The sequence below is a fragment of the Netta rufina genome, assembly GCF_964035555.1.
Source record: "Netta rufina genome assembly, chromosome: 2".
Classification (NCBI taxonomy): Eukaryota; Metazoa; Chordata; class Aves; order Anseriformes; family Anatidae; genus Netta; species Netta rufina.
In genome coordinates this window covers 79,287,026-79,300,077 of record NC_140124.1, presented here as the reverse complement: position 1 = coordinate 79,300,077, position 13,052 = coordinate 79,287,026, and the positions used below count along the sequence as shown (strand labels likewise).

Below are 13,052 nucleotides of genomic sequence, written 5' to 3'. Positions count from 1 at the left end.
CTCAACTGCACCAACCTCAATAGGAGGCAACACTTCTAGGTGACTCCAGCGCACAGCCATATTACTGCAACTGAAGGAATAAAGGAAAAAGGGGGGGAAAAAAAGACTCCTCGATGCAAAATTCTGGTATCAGCCATAACAAAGACCAACCAATCTTGGAAAAAGTACCTCATATTGAGCCACAACGAGGAAGAAAAAAAAGCCTGTGGTAGAAGAGCCCAGAATTGTTACCTACCCACCACAGCAAACAGCAAGCAAGCACTGCCACATCCACCCACTCAAAGAGCCTTCTTCCAGAAGGCTTCTCCTGCTCCTGCCTATTTCTGTGGGCTGAAGAATCTCATTAGTGTTCATTATGTCTTTCAAGTCACAGCCCAATACGCAGAAGACAGCGTCCAGTTTGTTTTCACGGCTATCCAGAGGAGTTGAACAAAAAAGCCCCACCTCAAACCAGGCCTTAGGAAAGCCGCTGCTTCACGAGGTCTTCTAGAAGTGCGACGGCAGTGTCTTCAGGACAGAACCCCCTTGGAAAGGAAACAGATTTCGTTCTCATTCAGCACAGAGCAACCCTTTGGCACTCGCGGGTCAGATTTCCCTGAAGCTGTGCAAACACTGACAGGCTCCCCAGGGCCTCCAAGAGCAGCGGGTCAGCACAGTACATAAGAGCTCCTCAGAAATGAAAAAAAAATAACAAAATAATCAAGAACCCTTCCCTTGATGGAAAAAACAAGCCACTTAAAAAAAAAAAAAAGGATGATCTGTTCTTCTAGTTAATTAAAAATGAGTGATTCTTAACAGGCGATACAGCAATCAAGACAGCCGAGCAGTGGCTGAGCAACTGCACGACTTCCCCCCCAGGAAGTCCTGTATTTGCTTTCAGACTACTTCGCATCCCCCTGGGTCTGCCCCAAAAACCACTACAACAGGAACATAGTTGCCTAGGACTGGTTTTTTCTTCTGCAGTAGAAAGAACACGCAGCCAAAAAAAACCATGGTAGAACTCCAACAATCACAAATATGTAATCTCAGTAATCTAGATAATTGCCTCTGAGCTTGAAAGCAACACTCTGAAGTCTGATTAAGGTTTAAAGTGTACAAAAATTAGAACAACACACTTTATCGGTATTGTTTACCCAGCTTGTTACAAAAGCTTGGCAAAATAAAGCTTTAAGATAAAGATGTTAGAACAAGACTTATTTTCTTTCTCCTGAATTAGGGTCTTGGACCAATTTCCGCCTTTTTTTCTAAACCTTCCCCGTCCTCCATTCTTAAAATTTATAATTTTTAAACTCTACACTTTCTACATTTCTACCATTCTACATTTAAATTCTACTTTTAAAATTTTAAATTTCCTAAACTTTCCAGCAGTTCTTCCAGCAATAACACGATTCCTGAGTGAATCAGAAGAGTCAGGAAAAGGGCTCCAATGAGTTCTCATAACTAACCACACGCTGACTTAGCGGCTAGCAGGAGGCTACGAGTTTTATTAACAGAAGCAATTGATGGCCACTGAAGTTTCAGATAATTTCGTTCAGCAATCTGTTAATTCAAGCCATGACAAGTTCCAGCACCAGGGGCACCTCAAACGTCTGCATCAATGCAGCATAAATGCAGCTCGGGACCGAGGCTGCTTAAAAAGGAAGGATGTCCGACTTCTTCAGGCAACCATGCCCAACCCATTTTGTCAGAAGGCTTCCTCAGAGGACAGGTGAATGGCTCTTGCTTGCAGCACTGCCCACCCGCGAGCTGCAGGGACCAAAAGGCAGCCACTTTGAGACAGTGTCACAGCACACTGAGGGGGGAAAATCCTTGTGCTAGACAACGACAAACTGCATACACATCAGGTGAGAAGCTTCAGTGCTCGAGCACTCTGGGGATAAAGGATTTTGATGCTTATATTTGCAGCAGTCAAAGTTGAATGGTGTGTGTAGCCTGGAGAGACAGCACTTTCATCGCTATCATGCCTTACCAATATGCCATCTGGAATCCACCTTGCTTGTGGCTGCAACTGCTCGCTCAAGCCATCCTGTTCTCTTTCATACGCAGCCTTCGGAAAACAGTATCTTGTCACCTCACTTTCTCTACTACACAATTGTTTGAGAAGATGACTGTACCATTTTTGTTTTGGAAGAATGTTTGCTTTTAGAGATGAAATAAAGAAAGGCAACAGAAAAAAGCAATTCACCATTTCCCACCGCGGTTTTAAGGTCAGAACTGTGAAAGAAATGCATGTCCTAGAACAGCGTTATTCACAATTTTCAGCAATTGAGGCAGGAGGGAGGACCAGAAACCACAAATTTTGCCATCTAGCCCAAAGCTTTCCTACATACTTCCTAACCTCAAGATAGTTAAGCAAAGCATAACTTAATAAAAATAAATAAAAGCAGACAATATGGTCCATCCCCTGGAGCTGCCTACATGATTTTTTCCACAAAAATAAGTAGAACAGAAGAAGGAACGGTACTATTGTATCACTAAGATTATACAGTTTAATTTTATCCTGCATGGACTTGATAATCCTAAAACAATTTAGAGTCCCAGCTAGATCAGTGTCTACCATACTCATTAGTCACAAAGGATACCAAACCTGAAGACGAGTTAAAGGAATATATGCTTGCAATACTGTACTTTCCAACGAGGGTGGAAGTATAAATATTAAAAAGTTTTCTTGAAAGATGCTATGCAAGTTGTCAAACTTGCACAGAAGTTGAAGAAACGAAGGAAGCTTGCCAGATGCTAGAACATAAGAGCATAGCCTCCAGCTGACTGTCCTGACTTGCACCACCCCAACCACGTAATGGTTTGCACATTATGCTCTTGCAAAGGACAGGGCAACGTTGACGTTAAAAGTAAAACAGCAATGGCAGATAACCATTATCACCATAATAAAAGCGTGTCTAAGAGTTAGCTAAGTTAAACAGGACCAGAGGGAAATTCCAAAGCCTAATTTTATCCTCTTAAGTATCTAGATACATAGACATGTTTGCAGAAATATTTTCCATTCACATGATGGCTACAGCATTAATTACTCTCTTACAACATTCTGCTCAACATAAGCACACTGGCAAGCTTAATCTCACAAAGGCATATGTTTAAGCAGAGCAAATCCTACACCACTGATGGGGAGGAGACAAGTGAAAGTGCTTTCATTAAAAACCAAGACATCTTTATGCATAAAGCTCATCCCCACAGCAAGTCTGTGACTCCTAGTCACCTCTCTAAGGGGTGCCTAGCCCCGGGTTAGGAACAGTAGGATCCTACGAAGACTGGTATTTACAGGTGGTTGTGCACCTTGCAGCAAATGCTCACTTACATAAGCCAGAAGCTAAACAAACAAACAAAAAAAAACCTTGGCATTACAAGAGATCGGGTAACTTTTGAGCATCCATCAACTCACAGCTCATAGCTAGGCGGAGCCCGAGTATAATTTCAAGTGTTCTAACATCCTATTTTGTAATAGCAGTCATTAACTCACCATGACATACTGTAATAATAATAAAAAAAATATTAAGAGAATTAGACTTTCAGTGTAGTCCAGCTCTCTTCTTACTCACAATAGTCATAGGCTTTCCAAGACAGCTACCTTCCTTTCAATATTGTGTGTTCTGGAAGCAGAAACAAGCTAATTTTAAAGCATTCAAGTTTCTTTCTTTTCTCTATTTCTCCATTGTCCACATTGCTCCAACATCAACCCACAATCTACTCTCATTTTCAAGTGATGCCAACTCACTTCTTGGGCTGCCTGGCAACAACAGTTTTATTTAACTTGCAAACCTTCCCTCAATCGACATACTCCCTTCCTCCACTACTCAAGAATGTGTGGAATAGCTGGTGCTATTTATCTTTGTTTTGCTAAAGACTTTCACAAGTTGCTAAAAAAAAAAAAAAAATCACCAAAAATCAACCTTGAAGCAAGCGTGTACTTCCATATATTTTTAAGCCTTGTTATGAAATTGGGTTCACAAAGTATGTGCCTCTCAAAGTATGTGCAATGGCCTTCTAAACTCTGAAGAGAACGTATAAAATATAATTACATGGAGAGATAAACAGAAGGCTTTATGTATTATATACATACACATATATGTAAAAAGCCAAGCTGTCACAGTTTAAAATGCTAAATTTAAAATAGCTTAAAATGGTAAACATAGAAAACTGCCACCAATATTGAGCACCATTGCTTGTAATAAAAAGCAGAAATCAGAACTCAAGAGTTCTAAATTAAAGGGGGGAAAAAAAGCAATGAAGAGACTCTCCAGTGACAGTAATTTCACACTCCTTGTTTCCTTGTTTTTGCTAGAACAATCCTGAAAACTTGGCATCGCTTTCATACACTTGCACGTGTGGTAATGCGTGCCATGATCCACAAGTAGATGTTCTTAACAGACTGGGATTCTAGAAACAACAGTACCATAAGAAACTGTTTAATTCATGACAACTTATCTCAGAAAGAAGATTTCAGACAGATCTCAAAAATATGCAGCTAGAAAATGGAAAGAGAAAAGGTCAAAAAGAGCCCAAAGTACTTATTGTGGACAAACAGAACTATACCAGAACCGAAGAGACATGCTTTCTCGTACAGAAATCACAAAGGAGAGGAACACAGCCTAAACACCCATTTCGGTTTTCAGGAGAACAGAAAGTTGTAGGTCAGCATCACAGTGGCAAGATAAGTCTCCTAGCAGGGGGAGTCATTAAGTCCTATGCCTGCCAGGATCCCCGTAAAGGCAGAATGTTATGAAGGGATTACATTGCCTTAGGGTAATCCAAGTTAAAAACCTTTTTTGCTAAGAGTATAGTGGTTGGCAAATTTTATACCCCAGAACAGAAAGGTGCACTTCAGCACATCCTAAGAGACAAACTTTGGGTTCCCCACCTCCAATTCAGTTTCCAGCAGGAACACGGTAAATACAGCTTGCCTTGTATGCATTAAAGGGTTTCCAGCTGAGGACCTTCCTGCTCATTCACAGCTACTCAGTGCTGTATACCAACTTTGCTGCCAAGCACCTCTCTTTCAAGTGTGGAAAGAGGATCCAGGCACAGAACTTTACAAGCAAGCACCAAATCTGAAGAGTCTGTACTACCATAATTATGCTTGTTCTGGTGAAAATGCAACCTGCTTGCAGATTATCTGCTGTATTTACCTACCTGCATACTTCCCAAGACCTGTCAGTTTCATCAGCAGAAAACCTACACCAAAAAGTCACTTTCCTTTCAGCTATGTACTTTACACATGTCAATTACGTCTATCGCTGTGGTATCTGGTTATAAAGATTAGATACCACAGATTAGAGATGTGGGACAGTTCCTGGGAAGTGAAGTGAATGCTTAAGCTTGCAAATGATTTTCTGCTTCCTGTTTGCTTGCTTTGATTTTTTTCATTGCTTTCTGTTTTACCTTTTCCTCTCTCTCTCTCTCTGGCTTTCCTTTGGACAAGGGAAAGGTAATATTCCACCAGCCCTGCTCTCACCGGGCAGCAAATACACTTCCTCACCCTCTCCTCAAGGGAGGATTAGTAGCCGTCTGCAAGAGAATACGAACATATTGGCTAGAGCATTAAGGCTCCAGCAGAGAAAGAATTATTTAACTTGAGCAAGCGTAAGCAGCCAGCTAGCACATGCCAGAGTAACGTTTTCCTCATCAAACCTAGTACTTCAGAATATATTAGATTACGTGTGCTAACAGAAAAGTACTGGTCTATCCCTGTTCAGACAAATCCTAACATACCAAAGCATTCAGCTATCTTGGGGCTGTGGACTGTGAACTTCTCATGATTCTTTGCTCTTTCTCAAGAGCTGCCAAGTGTATAAACTGTTCCCATTATTTACTCACAGATTAACAGTTGGTAAATTGGTCCCAGGGCATCACTGAAGAATTTTCCTTATAACCATTTCCCTTGCTTTAAGAAAAAAAAAAAAAAAAAGAAAAAAAAAAAAAAGCCAAGCACACAACGCCTCCCACCCACCCCCCACCCCCAGTCCTGAATGAATGTGAGAACTTCCTGCACTCAGAACAGCATGAATAGACCTGGCAAGTAGTCAGGGAGATAGTACAGGCCCATGAATGCTCTGAATTCAGCTTCTGTGCTGCCGCTAAATTAAAGGAATTCAGGAGCCTCACAAAGGCCTGGTTATTTAATTATATTATAAAATAAAAGGCTGAATCCATTACACGGCAGGCGAAAGGAACCCCTTCCCAAGTGGCTGCACGGAGCTCGCAGCCCTGGTGCCTGGGCCCGGCCTTCTCCCTCTCCTCAGGGTGAGCCTCCACCGGGCCCTGCATCCAGAGGAGATGGGGATGGTGTCGGAGCACTGTCCTACCTGCCGAGACCAGATTGCTGACAAGCCAGGCTTCCTTATCATCTCCATTTGTCACCTCTGCTCTTCCTTTACTGGGAAACTTACAACATTTCCAGGCAAAGCTACATCGGCACTGTACCTTCAGCCCCTGACTAGATTTGCACTGCAGCATTCAACAGATCCTCGTTTTGCTTCAGCAAAAAATTAAAGCACACACATTATAACAGGAACAACTACCCAAACAGTGAGATGCTACAACCCCTGCTTCTTTCCAACCATGAAAATGGAAGTACTTGTCATCTTCCCCGCCTTTGTAACTAGCAAGGAACAAATCCACTCTGCAATTTGCTTTAAAAATGACTGGAAAACAAAATCAAGGCAGCTTCCCTTACTGAGGGCTCTGCTTCTCACCAAATCTCTCAACAGCCTGATAGAACAGGCTCCTCAGTAGAAGAGTCATGGACAAACCAGATGATGATGGATGGACCGCAGCACCCCTCCTATGAGCAGACATGAAAGGGCTGGGGTTGTTCAGCCTGGAGGAGAGGATGCTCGGGATGTGGGTGACTGAGCACTGGTACAGGTTTCCCAAAGAGGTTGTGGAGTCTCCTCCTTGGAGGTATTCAAATGCTGCTGGACGTGGTCCTGGGCAACCTGCCATAGCCCTTGCTTGAGCAGGGGGCTGGAGCAGATGACCTCCAGAGGTCCTTTCCAACCTCCAGCCATTCTCTGACTCTGTGATACACATGCGGGAAAATGAGGATGAGAGACTGAGAACACCACATGCAAGCACAGATTAGAGTGACCCAGAGCACAGTGTACTCGTTCTCAAGGTTCAGCAAGCCTTGCTTATGATTCAGGAACACAGCCTGTTACCTGACATCTCTACTGATAACCGCACCTGGCCCTCATGCCTTACCAGAAAGATGCCAGCCATCCACCAACTCACACTAACTGGAAGTGCTCAGACTGGTGGCCATCATGATACTGCTTAATGGGACTAACTAGCTACGACCATGCTTCTCATAACCTAGCAAGAAAGAGAAGCAAACAGATATTCACATTCAAAGCAAGAAAGCCAGGCATGCTTGTCTGTGAACAGATACTCACTGGGGTGTATTCCTCTGAGTGTGAGCTGCCAGAAGGACCAGAGTAACTCCAGTGCTGAGAAGCAAATGCTCAAGAGAGCCCAACAAGCCAAAACAGGACATTTATGTGTAAGACAAGGTCTGCATAATCTTTCATTAGGGAAATAGCATGGTATCATTATTTCCATGCTACTGAGGACAATTACACGACAATATTCAGACATTTCTGCTACAAAAAGATTAGTGGGCACTAACTTCATGCCATACAATTTGCTTTGGCATGGGCAGCATCTACATTAGGTAAGGAGGTTAGACAATCTCCAACCATCTTTGAATGCCTACAAGTTTTGCTGCAAAGCAGTATAGCCATGTCTACAGAGAAAGGCTGGAAGGATTTTCAAACGAGTATATGCCCTACATGTTTAGAAAAATCAGGGAATATGAGCTACAAAAGAGCTCAGCAAAAGTGCCAGCAACAACACACAGAGCGCCAAGACACAGTGGCCAAAGGACCCATGGAAGACAGTCTCCAATAACATCTCTGATTAAGGCCTGTCAATATGAGAAGACTTGAAGGCACACTACCATGTCTGGAAAGGTTCACATTCACCACCTCTTTAAGTGTGATATGCTTAAGAACCCTGCAGAACGAAGACAACGTATAGGCATAAGGACAGGCACCCCTATTGAAATTACAGCTGTTTTTGCATTTAGTGTCAAGTACACATATGCAATCTCCTCCTGGACAGACGTCTGCAGTTCCCAGAACCTGCTTACCAGGAATCCATCTTTTCGCAGGGTTACAAGAGGAGACTAGACTTGCTCTGTAGCATATTACAGAATCACAGAATCATATTCCTCAGCAGCACCTTCCCTCACAATTCAGAAAGGACAGCGATTGCTAACTGCATTTTTTAACTTGACCTGCTGAGTGTACTCAGCTTAGCTGGTGACAGCAAGTAGGAGAGCACTGCCAAATGCTCAGACTCCTCCCTGGTTGTTGTACACATTCCTAAAGAGTATAAGCATTTCTGAAGTGCTGTATGTGATACCACTGTTTACAAGTCAGTCTGATGTTAAAAATTCAATACGCCCAGTTTTAGGTTCAAAAATTTTAACAGCATGAATTCTTCTACCATCAACCACAATTCTTACTACACGTGATTAAGCTTTTTTCTTTCTTTCTAACCACTTTACAAGTTCTTCCTATAGAAAAGCACTTTGAGAACAATATGCAGGCTACAACCTCTGCCTCAAAATCCTATATTTGCAAGAGATGCACTGCTGTGTAAAGAACATACGTTTGACACACAATTTTTTTTATATTTAAATTTTTCTACATGGTTGTTTCTGTAATAAAAGGTAAAATATACCTTAAACTACTTTAAAGGTCTGTTCTATCTACTGCATCACTGCCAGACCCTACACTGTTAACACACAGACACAGCAATTTTGTTGTAGCTATGTACCGTGACTTTCGGGAGAAAATTTTACTTGTTTTGGCAGCCCCACATTATCTACACTATAATGAACGCTCCTCTCCACAATAACTTAGCACTGTTTCTTACATAGACTCACAGAAGCATGAGAAAAGGAAAAAAAAAAAGTCATACTGATAAGTGGGTATTGCAGAGAAACCTCCTAAAATCTTTAACAAGAACTAAAAGTTTTCTTATACAAAATTAAGAAGTTGGTAAATGCAACCAAGAATGCCCTAAAACTTCCTGCAGAAAAAGAGCTAAGTTGCTAACAGTATCCCTAACATGGTGCAATATATGCTATATGCCATGAGTTCAAAAATATGCCTCCTATTAATGCCAAACTGAAGAAGCAAGAGGTGCTGGAACTGCTCACACTCCAGCGGAGCATTACACAAAGAATCACAACACACACAGTGTCGCAAATTAAATACATATAATATATACCCCAGGCTCTAGTAGACCATTTTCTCTAGACACTTATTTTGGCACTGACAAAAGGGACATAACTTAGTCCACTGCAGACTACAAAGCCTCTTAATCTTTTTGCTACGATATCTAGCAATACTGATCTGCATATTTGCGCTCTAGGTTTTATTTACGAAGGAAAAAGCTGGAACCTGATAAATAAACAAGGATCTTTTATCGCATGGATTCAGAAAACAAACATCCCGAAAGATATTTCTTACAAGAGACATTCCCAAGATGGAATCTGCAAATCAAAAGAAAGTAAAATAATGTAATGTAGTCTTCGTGTATTAGCAGGAATTAAAGTTGTCACTTGATTAAGAAGATTAAAGAGACATGAACCAAGCAGTCCTTAGTGCTATAGCCTAATCTCAAGTGGAATGAATATACTTATACAGATGATTCCATTGTTCTTGAAGCTATGAAATGGAAAAACTTTCTGTATTTAATAGTCTGAAACGTATCACATTAATCTTCAGTTGATTCACACGGAAGATAGAGACTATGGATTCTATTTTGGTTGATACAGACAGGAGACATGATTTTCATGCCACCAAAAGAAAAGAGATAAGACACGTCCACAGCCACTTCACAGCGTTTGGGCACTTCAAAGAGTTCAGATTCCCATTTTCAGCCAGTCCTTTCTTTTATTAGCTACAACACCCAAGAGGGAAGAAAAAAAAAAAAAAAGTTGGCTACTTGCTCGGAAAGGATATAAGCTCTGGTCTACTTTTAATCTTTAAATTTTAATCGACACAACCACGCTCTGAGCTCTACACTTTCACCAAGCCAGTATATTAAAAATCCTCAACTCTGACTGAAACAGGAAAAGAAAATCCCTGTCATATAATTACAGCAGTCTCCTGATGGTATTTCGGAAAACATTAAGTTGCACCTCCCGCACACATGATTAACTTTACTTTTAGAAACATCCCATTTGCAACTTGCAAATTATTGTGCTTTTGTGTCTGTAACCTTGTGGTATTGGTATAAGAAGAAACCAAAGCCTCCTAGCCTATTCAATTCAGTACATTATACCTGCGAGCCTTCTTCCAGGAGTTTCACACTTCATTCATAACAGGTTTTGTCATCCCATTTTGTATTATACCAGGCAAGCTTTATAGCATGAAAGCCAAATATATGTAGATGCAGTAAGCCAATAATGACACACAATATTAGGCTGTCTCAGATATAATTAAGTTTCATAAATAAAATGACTGCTCACTGAGACTGTTGTCCCCTAGAGGTCTGTTTGTCCTGGTAAGTAATACACAATAGAAGGAAAAATATGTTCCTCCATCATTTACAATTTGAGGCAATAAGCATCATAAAACATCCGATGATCAGCAGTCACTTGTAGATCGGACCAACCATCTGACAAACGAGCAGGCTGCACGTGCAGTTCAGTTTGCTGCTTGCAGGACTCTCCTCACAAAGCCAGTGCTACTGCCCATTATCTGCTTTTAAAAGGCTAGAGAAGATCAGACAGGAGGAGAAAGCAGGCATTTGAGACAACAAAATGCCATTGCATAGCATTCTGATGAGGAAACTTGCTGTCTAGTTAGAAACTTACTCGTTTCAAGGTAGCTCTAAAACCGAGGAGAGCTCCTTACAGACCATCCTACGGCTTATACGAAAGCAAAATCATTGCTAGTAGGAACTTCAAGCTTTTCTATACCGTTTGTTTTAGAGCAAATAACAGGCTGAACTGGGCATAGTTATTGTTTAAAGAAGCATGCAGCTTTTTGAAAGGAAAGGACTCGGTTTTATGCTCATCAGCCGAAGGTGCCTGAATCGCAGGTTTTGTTCTCCTCTAAAGCTGCTTCAGAAATTCTCTCCTCGCCAGAGCACACATTCAGAAAAGGAGTGGCCTGCTACTTATCTTAATTGCAGGTCTTACTATCTCTTTCTCTTTGGGCACAAAGATTCAAAAATTGAACAAACAGGAAGAGAACCGGCATTCAGATTACATAATTAGGTTTATGTAAATTGCACCTACAGCCCAGGCTCCTGAACTTCAAAGGCATTCCAGCTCCTCATTACTCCCTTGGAGCAAGGCCCATTGTTTTGTTTTTATTTAAATAAGCTGGCACGGCACCCCCATCATTGCCAGATGAGAGCAACCGGTTAATGCAGCGATTACGGTGTTTCTGAGAATTACGAACACAACTGGGCGGCTACTGAAGGTGGTTTGAAGACCCCTGTTGCCACTGGACAAGGCAACAAGCAGGTAATGGCCTATGAAGTTCAAAGGGCCGAATGCAGCTTTGGCCCAGGAAAAATTTGAGTTAAACTTTAAAAGACTTCTCCACTCCAGTTGGATGTTTGCGCCTACGTCTCTTACACAACTTCATTTCATTTTCCTTCTCAGGAATGAGCTAGATGAGACTGGACAGAAAAATCCCCTGAAACTTAGTATTTTAAATCAATATGTAAATGGTTATTCCTAACTGTCAAACCCAGGAACACACAGTTAGTTCGGCAATGAGTATTTTGAGCGTCCGTCCAAATAAGCCAAAGCCAGCTGGAAGAAATTTTACTTCCCCATCAACAGAAAAAGCTTCAAAGACGCTATGCAATGTTGTGAAATTAAATGACTCCTCACTCCAGGGGGTCTTTCTTCTCGATTTAACAGTTGTCATTGGTAAACAAAATGTTCTTCAAAGAATAATGTTTGCCCCCTAAATAAGGGGTGTAGAGGGGAACAACAACAACAACAGAAAAACGGCACAAGAGATGCTGCAACATTCCCATTCTTCCACATACTTGAACCACAACCACAAGAGCAGAAAATCTCAGCAGTAAAACTAAAAGGGGCAGGTCTGCCCAGCTAGCTAGCTAAATAAGGAAGCAAGAAGAAGCCAGATTGTGGCAACCAGCATAGAAAACTGGACTATCGACCTACATCGCTAAAGGATTCTGCGTGACAGCGGCAGGGGTATGGAAGGACACACCATGCCCGTGCTATCCTAGAGAAGAGACCCCAAACTATGATCACTGCCAAACACACCAAAGCGGGTGTGACAACCCAAATACTACAGAATATTGTTTTAACTATTAATTTTGCCCACCTGAAATCCCGATTGGTATTTCGACTGGACACAATAGCACTACTCATTTGCGACCCACATATGTCTCTCCATGCTGTTCGGACAGCTGCTGCATTTCAAGAGGCAAGTGATGCATATCATAAAAAGGCGATGCCTTGCATGCAACATTTTATCACTGAACAGACACAGAAAGGTAAATAAGGAGTCAATTAAAATATACCATAAATAAAAAGATTTAAATCTGAAATTATCTAACACCTAAGATGGCTTCAGTGCTTCGCAGCAACTAATTGGAAGACATTCAACAAGAATGTCAGTAGTTACTTTGGGAAAATTCTGTGTTAAGATAGCATAATTGGTCAAATGCCAGCCCAACTGGGAAAAATATTCTGCAGCAAATAACTTATTTTATAGTGAGAAATATTAAAAAAAAAAAATTCTCTCCAAAAAGGTAGTGCTACAGCTGGCACAACAGAAAACCTATCTGACGGGCAAAAATTACACACAGAATAAAAGCAGGGGGACTGTTGAGTGAAGCAGAAAGCTAAAAATCTAGAATTTTCACAAGAACATTTTCTGACAGGATTTGCAGTGCTTAACTACCTCAGATCTATACACAATTCAGTCATTACCATGCAGCTGGAATTTCAACTTCAGTTTCCAATCTCACTC

At 41.4% G+C, this 13,052-nt stretch overlaps 1 protein-coding gene across 1 annotated transcript in view; it reads right to left on the bottom strand.

Annotated features, from left to right (window-relative positions):
- The window catches only part of PHLPP1 (PH domain and leucine rich repeat protein phosphatase 1), a gene marked incomplete at its 5' end in the record, with an annotated part of 129,628 nt that overhangs the window by 109,366 nt on the left and 7,210 nt on the right, over nucleotides 1–13,052 (bottom strand). The window lies entirely within an intron of this gene.